General features: G+C 41.0%; 1 long non-coding RNA gene across 2 annotated transcripts in view; it reads left to right on the top strand.

Annotated features, from left to right (window-relative positions):
* The window catches only part of LOC138924132 (uncharacterized), a 138,755-nt gene that overhangs the window by 67,487 nt on the left and 58,801 nt on the right, over positions 1–12,467 (top strand). The gene's annotated exons all lie outside the window — the stretch shown is intronic.

Here is a 12,467-nt window from a genome sequence, read left to right as displayed (position 1 = left end):
AGTTTTAATAAACAGTCACAATTTGGGGCTGTTATGAACCATAAGGCACACTCCTGGCCATGTTTCCAATTTCCTCTCTTGCCTTTACTGCTGTTATATTAAGGTCTGTGGTGAGGCAAAATGTTTATTAAAAAAGGTGAGGAGAGCAATATTCCAGATTAGATTATTTCACCTGTTCTAATGTACACCAGCCAATCGGAGGTCTTCAGGGTGGGTCTAAGAGCTGCAGCCCTCCCACCTCTGGAGTTGACAGAGGGGGAGTTTCAACCTGTGGTTACAAAGTGAATGCAGATTAGGCCTTTTTAATTACTGACTTTAACTGAATATGGAATACATTTTCCAGTCACAGAGAGGGGCAAGCAAATGCATCTGGAGCCTCCTCCATCGTGGAGATAATTACACTGGGATGGAAAACAGCTCGGGAGCAACGAGCGCTGAGGACTCGAGTGACAGAACAGTCTTTCAAGAAGGCGTTCTTCACTTCATGGGGGTAGAGATGGAGGAGTCTTTGAGTGCCTTCCCAGAGAAATAAAACATTTTCTCATTGAAGACCCAGCTCGTACAGAACCCTTCTGGAACAAATGGGGGGAAAATGCTCAGCATGTTGGAAATTGCCTAGAACACAGTCCAGTCCTCACACAGCAAAATCCCATTAAAGCAACATATTTCTTTGATTCCCCTGGGGATTTCTTTAAGTCAAATAGGCTTTCTTATAGTGAATCCTTAGGGACTTCCAAATCCTTTAATTGTTTCTGGAATTTCTCTAATTGTGGGAGTTGCTGAAAAGTACTTTCATGTATTGAATGAATTGCCTCTATTCCCCAACGTTAACACTGTTTTTTCATACTTCTTATTTCTCTTCTTTCATGTTGGTAGCTATGTGACGCTTCCACTCCTAGTCAATACTTAGATCTGCTGAATAGTGTTATTAAGATTTGGGATACACTACTTGACCCTGGCATAGCCAGGCCTGCATAATAATAAGCTGTGTTACAATACCATTCTATAGAATTTATTTCAGAAACAGGGATTTTTAAATGCTTAACACAAGTATCCCTCATGAATTCCTCAAATTCAAATATATAGGGTGTGGTCATGCCAACAGCCTCTAGGCCAGTGCTGCCCAACAGAAATATAGCGTGCAAGCAACATAGGTAATTTTAGATTTTCCAGTAGCCATATTAAAAAACATAAAAGAAACAGGTGAGATTAATTCTAATAATATATTATTTAGCCCAACATATCCACAACATTATTTTAACGTATAATCAATATAAAACATTTATTAACTAGATATTTTACATTCTTTTTCACACTAAGTCTTCAAAATCCATTTTGTATTTTACACTTACAGCGCATCTTGGTTTGGACCAGCCACATTTCAAGGGCTCAGTAGCCACTGTAGCTACTGTACTAGGCAGTGTGACTCTAGACTCTCAAAATTTATATTTCTTTAAGGAGTTTATCTGATTCCATCCTTTCCTCTATTCGCTTTGGTGTATATCAACACTACAATTTTCTTACCAAGTGCATATGCTTTAAAAATCTCACATGTCCTATAAGTTCTGAGTAAACCCAGGAACCTATCATGTAACAACAGATCCTTGTGGTTTCCCATGAGATGAACCTGATACTTCCCAGTGTTTACTCTGAGAACACAAAATCCTCATCTTTTAAGAAGAGTGTTTTCTTCATGTGTGTTCACAGGAGTGCCAATCTGCACATGCAAATCACCACAGAGAAGAGGGGCTCCTAACATGGGAGTCAGAAGACCATCCACATTCTATTGTTGGGGTTTGCACTGACACATGGCACCAGATTTCACCCCTGCCCATCTTGGTCTTTCTCCTTTAGAGCTGTCTCAAACCCCACAGCTTGCCCAGCACTCAATCTGTTTTGGGGTTTGTCCGTAGTCCCCTTGTCCTCCTGCCACATGTTCAATCTGACAGCCTGTCACTATTAGTAAGTAATCTAAGACTGTGTCCGCTTTGAGATGATCGCTTTGAGATGATCAAGAACTCAGGGGGTAGCTATTAAGTATAAACTTTAAAAAATATATTACATTCCAAAAACCTATGTTTCTTCCTTTTTCTCGCTCCCCAATCACAAAGACATAAAAAAATACCATTGTAATTGTTTCCCTAAAAGAACTTTTTATAGTCTACTAACACAATCTTTAAAACCCCCGTCAGTGTAATGACTGTGTCCTCACACTTACAGAGTTAAAGAGCCTGAAAGGTCCGGAGAATGAACGAGGAGGTAGAGGACAAGTTGGCCAGTGGGCAAACGGACTTTTGGGCATCTCATCTCCAAATTTCTACTCTCAGAAAAAAAAATAATAAATAAAAAAATCTTAGATTCTAAAATATTCTTTCATGCCACCAGCCTCACCTTGTGCTTGTGATATTGCTGCTTCAGAAGCCCATTTGTCTAGAGAGGGTCTTTTAATGTCATGTTTCTGGAAATAGTTGATCTGGTCAGCAAAGACATCAGAGTATCAGCTGTTTGTGAAGAAAGTTCATGCAAAGAAAGGGCCAGGAATAACTAAAGCAGAGGGCAAAAATGTAGGCTTAGTGGGAACAGTGTTCTGGAGCTCTTCAGTGCCTGGAGGGATTTTTCAATTTTATCCGACATTTTATTTTTCTTTCAGTTGTCATATAATAGTTAATAGTGACTACTTAATTAAATAATTAGGCTAATTTTTGTTATAGGGAAAACATAAAATATGAGGTTTAATTTTTAGTGCATTCTTCCTCTCTCTCAGTTACCCATGTCTGGGTGCATGGCCATTATAACCAGTACAGCCTTTATATAAGATGCCAACACTCACCTGGTTAGCAACTAGGTGTCTGTGACGATAAGAAAAGAAAAGAGAAGGAAAGAAAGATCTAGCACTACAAATGCAAACCTATAAAGCAATGACAGATGCCACAAAGTGCAGTCTCCAGCCTTCTTTCTTGCCAAGACTTCCGTGCGTTCTGAGCTGGGTAAATACTGCCAGGTCCAGATAATGTGTCTTTGTTCAGCCCCACTCCTAGTGAGTGCAGAACTCATGACGCACAGCACAGACCCTGTGTTTTCCCATCCTGCCTACTCAACCATAATGCCTAGGCCACCTCACTGCAAACGTCCTGAGGCACCTTGGAGACAGTGAATTAAAAAAAAAGATTTAAGCTTGTCTGAAAGAGAATTGTATATTTCTCAGGCTAAAAAACAATCTTAGACGTCAACTGAGGAATCTTACGTGTGAGGAAATCAAAGTTTAGAGAAGTTACGGGACTTGTTTAAGATCATACACTTAAATAGTAACAGAACTAGAGTGAGAAATTGTAGGGAAATGGAAGTAAGGAAAGGAAATAAAACACCCCGTGTGAGGAGCAGCTTGTGGCTCTTCTCTTTTCTTTTGTGATTTAGATCATCTGCTGCCTTCATTATGTAATGAAAGTCAACTGCTTCTTGCTGACTGTCAAATGGCTGTGTGGCTGGGAGCCATTAGATTTTTGTGTGTCTTTCAATATATGGGAGAAATCTGTATCACAAATGTAGATGAGAACCCTGATTTTTCTTGTCATGCTCGACTTCATGGGAGAATAGACTGTATCTCTGGCTTGTGCGTCCGTATGCTAGTGCCCAGCACAGAGCCTGGTACCTTATGGAGTCTCCATAAACAGTTTCTGAATGAAAGAATGGATAGATGAGCAAACAAGGTAATGAGCCCTTGGAAGGAAAGCTCGTGACAGCAGAGATGTGACTTAGTTTACATATTTATTACGTTCCTGTAAATGTATGTGCAGGCCTCATTTTGGTAACTCATGTGATACACTCTTTTTGCGATGCGTCAACTTTGCATCTAAATTAGCAGCAGCCGTTCTGTGAAGTCATTAATGGCTTGAACCAAACACAGACAACCAGAGGTTAAGCTCTATTTAGAGGAACTTTCTAAAAGTAAAATACTCTTCATGTGTTAGGGGAGACCGGTAACCCCTTACCTTTCTGTTGTGTAAGCTGGGATATGTGGGTAAAGCATTGCTATTGTTGCTTTAATAGCTGGAGTCATCTGTTCAAAGGAAAAGGAGAACCACCACCAACAAAGAACAAAAAGCAAGCCCTCTGAATGCTCTGAGGCTCTCCAGTAGTCGTGACAAGTGATTAAGAGCAGAACGGGGCTACGCCTCGAGAACTCCTGCTCTCCGCTGCTCCCCTTGAACCCTGGGAGACTTGGTTGTCATCAATTCTGCACAAAGTGAGGCTGTATTTTTCAGTGAGAGGCAGTCGGGGGGACAGAGACAAACACCTTGGTATGTCAACCTTGAAGAACCACCTGGAGGGCGAGGGCCTTTCACAGTTTAATAGTGGACGGAATGTTATGGTGATGATCTGGGTCAGGTGGTGACTGAAGCAGTCACGGATCCTGAAACAACAGATGTCACAGTGACAGCTGTAATATCCAAGACTTATTTTTCTCCTTCAGCAGCAGAACCAAATAATGGGTAACAGATCTGATCCTACAGAGGGAGCACCACCTCTCCTTTATTAGTTTGCTTGCTTTGGCTCTACAATATTAACTCCTTATACCATGGGTGCTAAATTTCAAGCAGCCAGATGTTTCCTTAAGATACGAAATAGAGCACATGATGCTAAAGGTAGGCTCTTAATAGCTATTTAAAAAAAGAAAAAAAGAATTTTATCTTGGCATTCCTGTCTCAATCCTCCTTGGGTCCTGCTGAGAAAAATGATCTGGTTTTTAAAAGCCCACCGGCAAATTGGTAGACAATTACTGACAAAGTAGCTCTCTATCAACAGTGTGAAGTCCAGAACATCATGATTATAAATATGCCACAAAATTTTGAAATGGCCCAATGTACTGGATAGTCTATGAGACTATAAATTTCATTGATTTAGACAGTACATGGAGTAGCTTCACAATATTAAACAAAGCACAGATAAAACTGTGTTAGCATCATACCAGGCATACAGGCACTCGGTAAATATTAAACCGATGAATAGTGAGTCATCCAGGATTGTTTCTGGAGCTGTAGGTAACTGCATCTTTGCTCTTAAGCATTTATTACTTGCCCCCTCTTTTTCTAACCGTAAATACCATTCTACCTTTCTCTCTATATACTTGCCTAACGAATCCTGTTCTAAATAATGTGATACAGTTTTTTTATTTGTTTGTATTTAAAATATACAAGGTACAATAAAAGTAAGTTAAATACCACGAGTTGAAAGAACTCTCAAGGAGAAACAAAAGAAAACATTCTTTAAACTGGACTTCTAGAAGCCTTTCCCGTCAGAAAAACAGCTCTGTGTTTCTCAATCGGTGTGGAACGGAGTGACCGTCCATTGCTGAGTGTCTCTGTGGTTCCCAGTGTGAGCCCCTGTGACATCTTCTAGAGGCTGATCCAAAAACTTCTCTGGAACTTGCTGTCATATTGCCACCTCATTCTCAGAATCCGTGGGCAGATATATCTCAGCATTTCTCTTCCCAGCACAATCTTGTCTAGATTAATAGAGCTCTCTCCACCACCACATTCCCTACCAGACCCAGAAAAATTGGGCTAAGGATTTAGAATTACAACTGAGGGCTCCTGATCATCCTAGTTTTCCTATGGTGGGAGCGAGGAGCAAATTGATGAAGACACAGCTTTATGTCGATGATCATCATTCTCATGAAAATGTTAATTGAGCACCTACTATTTGTTGGAAACTAGAGACATAGACAAGTAGAAAACACACCATGTTTCCTTAGGAAACTTAAAGATGTACTTAAGAAGATAACCGACACCTTAAGATAGTTCAAGAAAATGTCCCAAATGGCTGATGTGGACAATACTTGTTGGAGGAGGACACACAGGGGAATGGAGTTGTTAAGCACAGCTGGAGGACATGGGAGAAAAATAAGTAAGTTGAGAGCAGAATTATAAAGAAACTAAACCATGAAATGCCAAAAAGGGTTAATTTCATTTCAAACCAAAGTTAAAAACCCTGAAAGTGAGAGAAAGTATTTTCATATTCCTGTCTGGCCTATTCTAAACCGAGCAGCATGAGGAGCTTCCCAAGAACAAGTTCGATTCCATGTGATTGACACAGTAGAAACTTTCAAATAATGTTGGAAAAATACCTGAACTTCTGGGAGTCTCTGACGCCAGCCCCTCCTGCCCGTCTGTGGGTGGCCCAATCTAATCATATGAGCGATTAGAACTGGATGTGGCAGGTCACAGCCTAGGTGAGTCCTAGAAATATAACCAAACATGCAGTGTTAAGAAGACAGAAGGAAAAGGAAAAAAAAAAAACCCTCAGTGGGATGAAACCCAATTTTAAGCCTCTAGAGCATAGAAAAGCCCCACTATTCATTAAGGGAGGTCCCATCAGCTATTTTCTCAGGCAGCTTGTATTCACATTAATGAATGAAAGAGAGAATTTTAATGTGCACCTCTGAGAGAAATAAGACCCCCAAAAAGTTCATTCCCCAGATCCCTCTGGGTTTTTTTTTCTTTTCCCTTTTCTAGTGCATAGTAATGAGGTTTTGCCGTTCTGTCAAGGTGGGGCGGGATAGAGGTAAAGCAGGAGAGTCAGGTTCCGCATTCACAGGGCTCAGCAGCAGAGAGCTGTCCTTTATCTGGAAGCCGGCACTTCCTTCAGTGTTTCTAACTCAGACCCAGCCTCAGGCTCCATCCAAGGGGGAGGGGCAGTGGAAACACAGCCCACCCTCCACGAGCCAGAGGGAGCCCAGGCTACTCCTGGGGACATCTTTATCAGCCCTGTGGAATAAATCTCCAAACACACCCCAACATTGACTCTGGTCTCCCATGTTTGCTCCTGGTTTCTTTAACCTCCTTTCCTCCCCCCAATCAAAGTATAAACTTCTGCCAGACATAAGAAAGGTTTAATACAGAGAACCAGAGGTCAGGATGTCGCTCTTATTTGCCCTGAAATATCCCTGAACTTGTAGAAAGTCATATTTGTTTACATTATAAATGCACTAAATGAGCTAATTATAGTGATCATAACTCACAATTGAAAACAAACACAGTTAGAAATTTCAAAGGCTTTCAATATCTTTTCTTTAATCATTTACCCAGGCTCAAAATATGCATTTTTTAGATTAAAGCATTAAAGTTGCTAATTATATTCTCAGAACTAACAATTATTTCCTTACCCTTTTACTACCTTCTTCTGGCAACAAAAAATGTCAGCACTGATTTAATTTTTTTGTTATTATAGGATTAAAAGAAGTTTCTAAAAACGCAATTAAATTCGCCCTATAGCTAAAGTAACTTCCCTATCTGCATCCGAAACCTCTTCTCTAGAACAACAGCATAAAAAAGGATTCCGACTTTCTTGACTTTTGTGATACATTCCTTCGGTGATTATCTCCAATAACAACTCAACCGTTTTAATGAAACTCCCTGCACATCACGTCCTGGTGAAAGGTAGAACATATTAGATTAATAAAGAAAATGAAAGTTAAATTGGCTGTTGGAGTGTGAAGACCTGCCTGTGTCATGCATGGGTTCTTCACCTTTGGGAGCCTAGTTCAACTTCAGCCCCAGGCCCTAAGTGAAAAGTTCAGTAGTCTTGAGTACATCCCCACTTAATATATCACAAAATCAATTATTTTATAGTGGTACACTTGGTAACCTATGCTCAGACAGAATCAAGTTTTGTTCCCACTGGGGATTCACCAATTATCTATTCAGTGAATTATTTTCAGATAAAGCAGAAACACCTGCTGTCAGCAGAGGGAGTATCTGCCTGATACGGGTATCATTCTGAGCCTGACGTGTTATTGCATTTGTCACGTGCAGGATGGCACTGCGAGACTTTGGATGAATTTATCACATTACCGAGATGCTTGATGGGACATCGGAGCATGATTCAGTGCCCAAAGTTAGAGCTAAAACGCTGTAGCAAAGAGATCCAGAATGAAGCCACAGAAAAATTGGGGAAGGGGGTAATCAGCTGTGCAGATACTGCAACTCATCTGTCTTGCCTGATTTCCAATAAGTCAGCACAAATAAAAATTGTGATAATTCAGCACAATTTCCTTTTACTGGCTGTTGACCTGGGCCAGATTCAAAGTAGGAACCAAGGAAAGACTCCACGGACTCTGATTCCGAGACTGGGACAAAGGTCAGGCTTGAGACAGGCGTAGTTTATGAGGACTGCCGCCCTGACCATCTACTCAGGTAGGATTTTAATTCTTTCAGGGTCTCCCTTCTCTTGCTCAGAAGTCAGTCAACCTCAAAACACCAAGGCATTTCTTTTTCTCTTCTGTCAAATTAATAACAATGTCTGAGACTGAATGAAAAAACAAACACAAGGTATCTCTACCAACTCACTTGCATTTCACGATGTCAACAAATTATCACGTGAACTCTGGGACCCATGATGACGTCCAGAAGCATGTATGGAACATCTACTATGGCGGACAGGGTACGGTTTGGACTGCTAGAAACAGGGACAGCATTAGGGAGGCCTCAATAGCATGACACTGCGATATTTTGGGGCATCTTTCTACTATTGCTGTGTTCTTCACTGAAATAACTCCCTATCAAAAGTACTATGCTAGGAACCACGGAGAAAAGTATCATCTCCTGATTATGAGCACAGTTTTTAGAACCAGATAGATTTGGATTCAAGTCCTAGATCTACACAATTATCAGCTGTGTTACATCAGGCATTTATTAAACTATTTAGGCATTAGCTCCCTCAACCTTAAAATGAGAATAATGGCTCATAGGGTTATCATAAGAAGAGTTATTAATAACATATATAAAGCCTTTGCATGACATCTTCCACATAGAAAGTACTCTGAAATGTTTGCCTGTTGTGGTGGGGTGGCTATTGTCTCTGTTATTGTGTTGTTATATTATTAATACAGAAGAATATTGAATGATCAGGAGCAATCTATAAAACTATTAGTTAAGAGAAGCACTGGAAGAAGCTGATAGCGACTGAGCTTGAAGCTGAAAGGAAAAGAGGCAATGGGTTTAGAACAGGCATCAATCTTGCTGCAAAGATTCCTAAGTCAGCTCTCAATTATCTTTGCTAATAGAAGGGAGACAATAATCCAAAACAGCAGCTGACTCAACAAGCTGGCATTTTTTAGAATTCAAATCCCATCAGAGATACAGACATACAACCTGTCAGCTTTTGCTCTGTGCTCTGCCTCTGTTCTTGGTCCCAGTTGCTGGCAGGTGCTTGAAACTCAGTTGCGTCTCTGAGAGAGAACTTTGCCTTCCTGGTGACCTGGTACCTGCCACCTTCCCATTGCCCCAAGGGCCCTGACCATGAAAGAGCTTTACTGGGGCCCAACCCAACATGCATTGCTCAACCACCCCCTACCGCACACTCTCTCCCCGTTCCAGCTCCTTAACTTTTTTTTTTTTTAAGTCCAGAAGGTCTTCTCATCCAAGAACAAACCCTACTTTGAAATACCTCACCACATGCTAGAGGCACAACCTCCATGGAGACAAATGAATTTGCTTTAGCAAGGATGGTCTCTCTAGGCCTGGCCTTTCTTCTGAATCTGATTCCTGAGCTACAGCCTTTTCCCCTCTGCCCCTTTCCTCCACCTGATACTGTTATTCCCTGATATTGTTCTCAGCCCTGGCTAGCACCATAATTACAAAGGCACTGTCTCTTGAAGAAGGGGCCAACCTCCCTCCACTCCATGGGCAACTAGGAAAGAGGCAAGTGTTCGTGGGGATCTGATGGGAAATCATAGAACACCTTCCAGCTGCTTATCCCTCACCGCTGGAGTGAGGGCGGAGTGCAAGTTTGAGAGGAACTTCAGGAAATATCAGTGTGCCAAGAGTCTTTCCAGCTGACCACCACTAATGTTTGCCTCTTCTTTTAACTCCGGACTGAATAGAACAAATAGCTGAATTGTAATGATTTGACAGAAATCCAGTCATTATACAAATGGTTATTCGATAATGATTTATTAATTTCTTCTTCTACAAATATTCATGTTAGCACATACTGAGCTCAGTCTAGTGAGAAAGAGAAGCTAAGACATATATACAAATATCTAGACCAGTGATCATTTTGCCTCCAGGGGAGATAACTGGTGAGGTGGTGCTATTGGCATCTAGAGATTGGAGGCCAGAGATGCTGCTAACGTCCTACAGAGCATAGGACAGGCCCCATATTGATGGATTATCCAGCCCTGAATACCATAGTGCTGAGGTTTAGAAACCTGAACTCTGCTATAGGGCACCACAACCTACATTCAAGATGAGCGATCAAAGGAAAAGACTGTAGCAGAGTGAGAGTCACTTCTGCTCAGAAGTCGAATCTAATCTGGGAAGGTCTAAAGAGGAAAGTAACATTTGGCTGTTTCATGAAATTTGGATAAGATTTTGAAAATGGAGATTAAAGAGTTATAGGAAATGAATAGATTTCTAGCAAACGGAAGACAAAATATGTTTTTAAATGTGCTAAGGTCTAAGGGGAGCTCCAATAACATAAAACAGAATCATTTGAAGAGTAGGATGGAAGGGCAAAAAGAAGGAGACAACATTTTCAAGGCCTCAAATATCAGGCTAGAGAATTTGCTTTATCGCTGTCAGAGACTATCCACTTGGAGCGCCAAACCTGGTAACTGTTGTATTTATTTTAGGTTCTAGAGTGCAACTTGTCCTGGTATTTCAGAGTCAAATAAATTTAGAGTTGAAAATAGATGGTAGACATGTTTTGGCAAGATGTCCACATTTGACAGGTGAGGAAAGCTGAAGCTCAGGGAGGCCCTGTGAGTTGACCGCACTCGCAGTCAGTTGTACGAGAGCTGCATTACCATTCACTCTCAGCCTATTCTTTTTCTGTTACTCTATCCTAACTCCAGAACTTGCTACCATATGCATTTTTAAGGCTGTAATTTGGGTTGAGTTGTCTGGCTATAGTCAGCGCTCACCAAGGACTCCACACCAGCTGGATGGAGAGGAAGAAGAGCTGACAACTATCTGGTGACCTGAGTCCAGCGATTCTCCGCTGGGCTCTGGGTGCTGTGGAGGAGGTGGTAGGGAGAAACCTCCTCCCCAGGCCCAGTTTTAGGCATTTCAGAATTCCTCGGAGGTTTTCTCCAAATTCAGCATATTCCCTTAGAGATTCTAAGATACCACCTAAGGGTACTCCAAGTTTTCTACCCCAAAAGTTGAGAGTTGTCACTTTAGGGCACCCTTGTTGAGCAGTAAAAAGGTTGAGAGACAGTACTACAGACTTTAACAGGAAGCCTATCTAATATCTCAGATTCAAAGTGACTTTATAGTTCAACTTAACCCAGCTTCCTAAATTTGGGGACAGTCTGAGCCCTGAATTATTTAATGTAGTTTCCTGACATACGTTCTTCCAGAGTCTTCCAAAATTTGACATGAAGTATTTATTTTTAAATAAAATAGAGTGAAATTAATTTCATTTTGAGCCTCCCTGCCTTTTGTGATGCAGTAGTCAATATCTTTCAAAGTGCAAGAGTCCATGTAGGCAAAAAGAAGGAGCCAACGGTCCTTGTGCTGAGAACATTGGGAACTGCTGACTTGAGCGTGCTTCCTGCATTTTTCTCTAGTAGCTCATGTTTCCTTAGCAGTCTTCTATGTGCAAACTTAATCACCAGGTGAAAAGCCAGACTACGTCACTCCAAATCTTGCTTCTGGCACTAACTGGCTGTGTGACCTTGCGCCCACCAGGTAACTTCTCTCTACTTTATGGAATGCCAAGATGATAAAGTTAGTTAATATGTGTAAACTGTTTACAGTAGTAGCTGGTTCACAGTAAGTGCTATTTAAATGTTAACTATTTTTATTTCTTTTAAAAGAATTTTACAGCACCATTTGAGATACATACTGATTTTTTTTCATGTACTACTAGTCCCTGGCTTAAGGGTTTTACCTGAAGCGATGCTTTCCCTTTGTGTCCGCACCTACAATCTTCTCCTTGGCTGTCCTCTGGGAGTCTTGAACAGCTAACAGTCACTACATGTTCCAGCACGCAGATTCCCAACCATGGGATCCAGAGCCCCTGAGTCTCTATACTCCGCCTCAAATCCTGATGTAGATCACCTACGTACTCCTAACAAAGCACTACACGCACAGCGCCTGGCACATAGTAGGCCATTGCTAGTGAAATGAGTCGATTATGACTTCTGGTCTTGTTTTTTTTTTGCTTTTGGATATAATTATATCATTTGTATGGTATCCTCCTCTGAAAAGAAGATCAGTTGGTGTTAATACGCATCTCTTGTGAGTAAAAACAAGAAAGTAAATTAATCATGTCTTTAAAAACACAGATTGTTCAGTAGGCGAAATCATTTAAAATAAGGCGTCCATGTTTGGGGGAGGGGCTAATCAAAGGTTCCTCGCTGACAAAACGGCTGGAAACTGCTGGAATCTAATGTGTCCCTTGCATTTTTCTCTCTCTCTCTTTTTTTTTGTTTGTTTTTGATTAAGTATCTCTATGAAACGACA

The sequence above is a fragment of the Equus caballus genome, chromosome 5, assembly GCF_041296265.1.
Source record: "Equus caballus isolate H_3958 breed thoroughbred chromosome 5, TB-T2T, whole genome shotgun sequence".
Lineage (NCBI taxonomy): Eukaryota > Metazoa > Chordata > Mammalia > Perissodactyla > Equidae > Equus > Equus caballus.
Note: the sequence above shows the minus strand (reverse complement) of the source record. Positions and strands in the feature narration are given on the sequence as shown.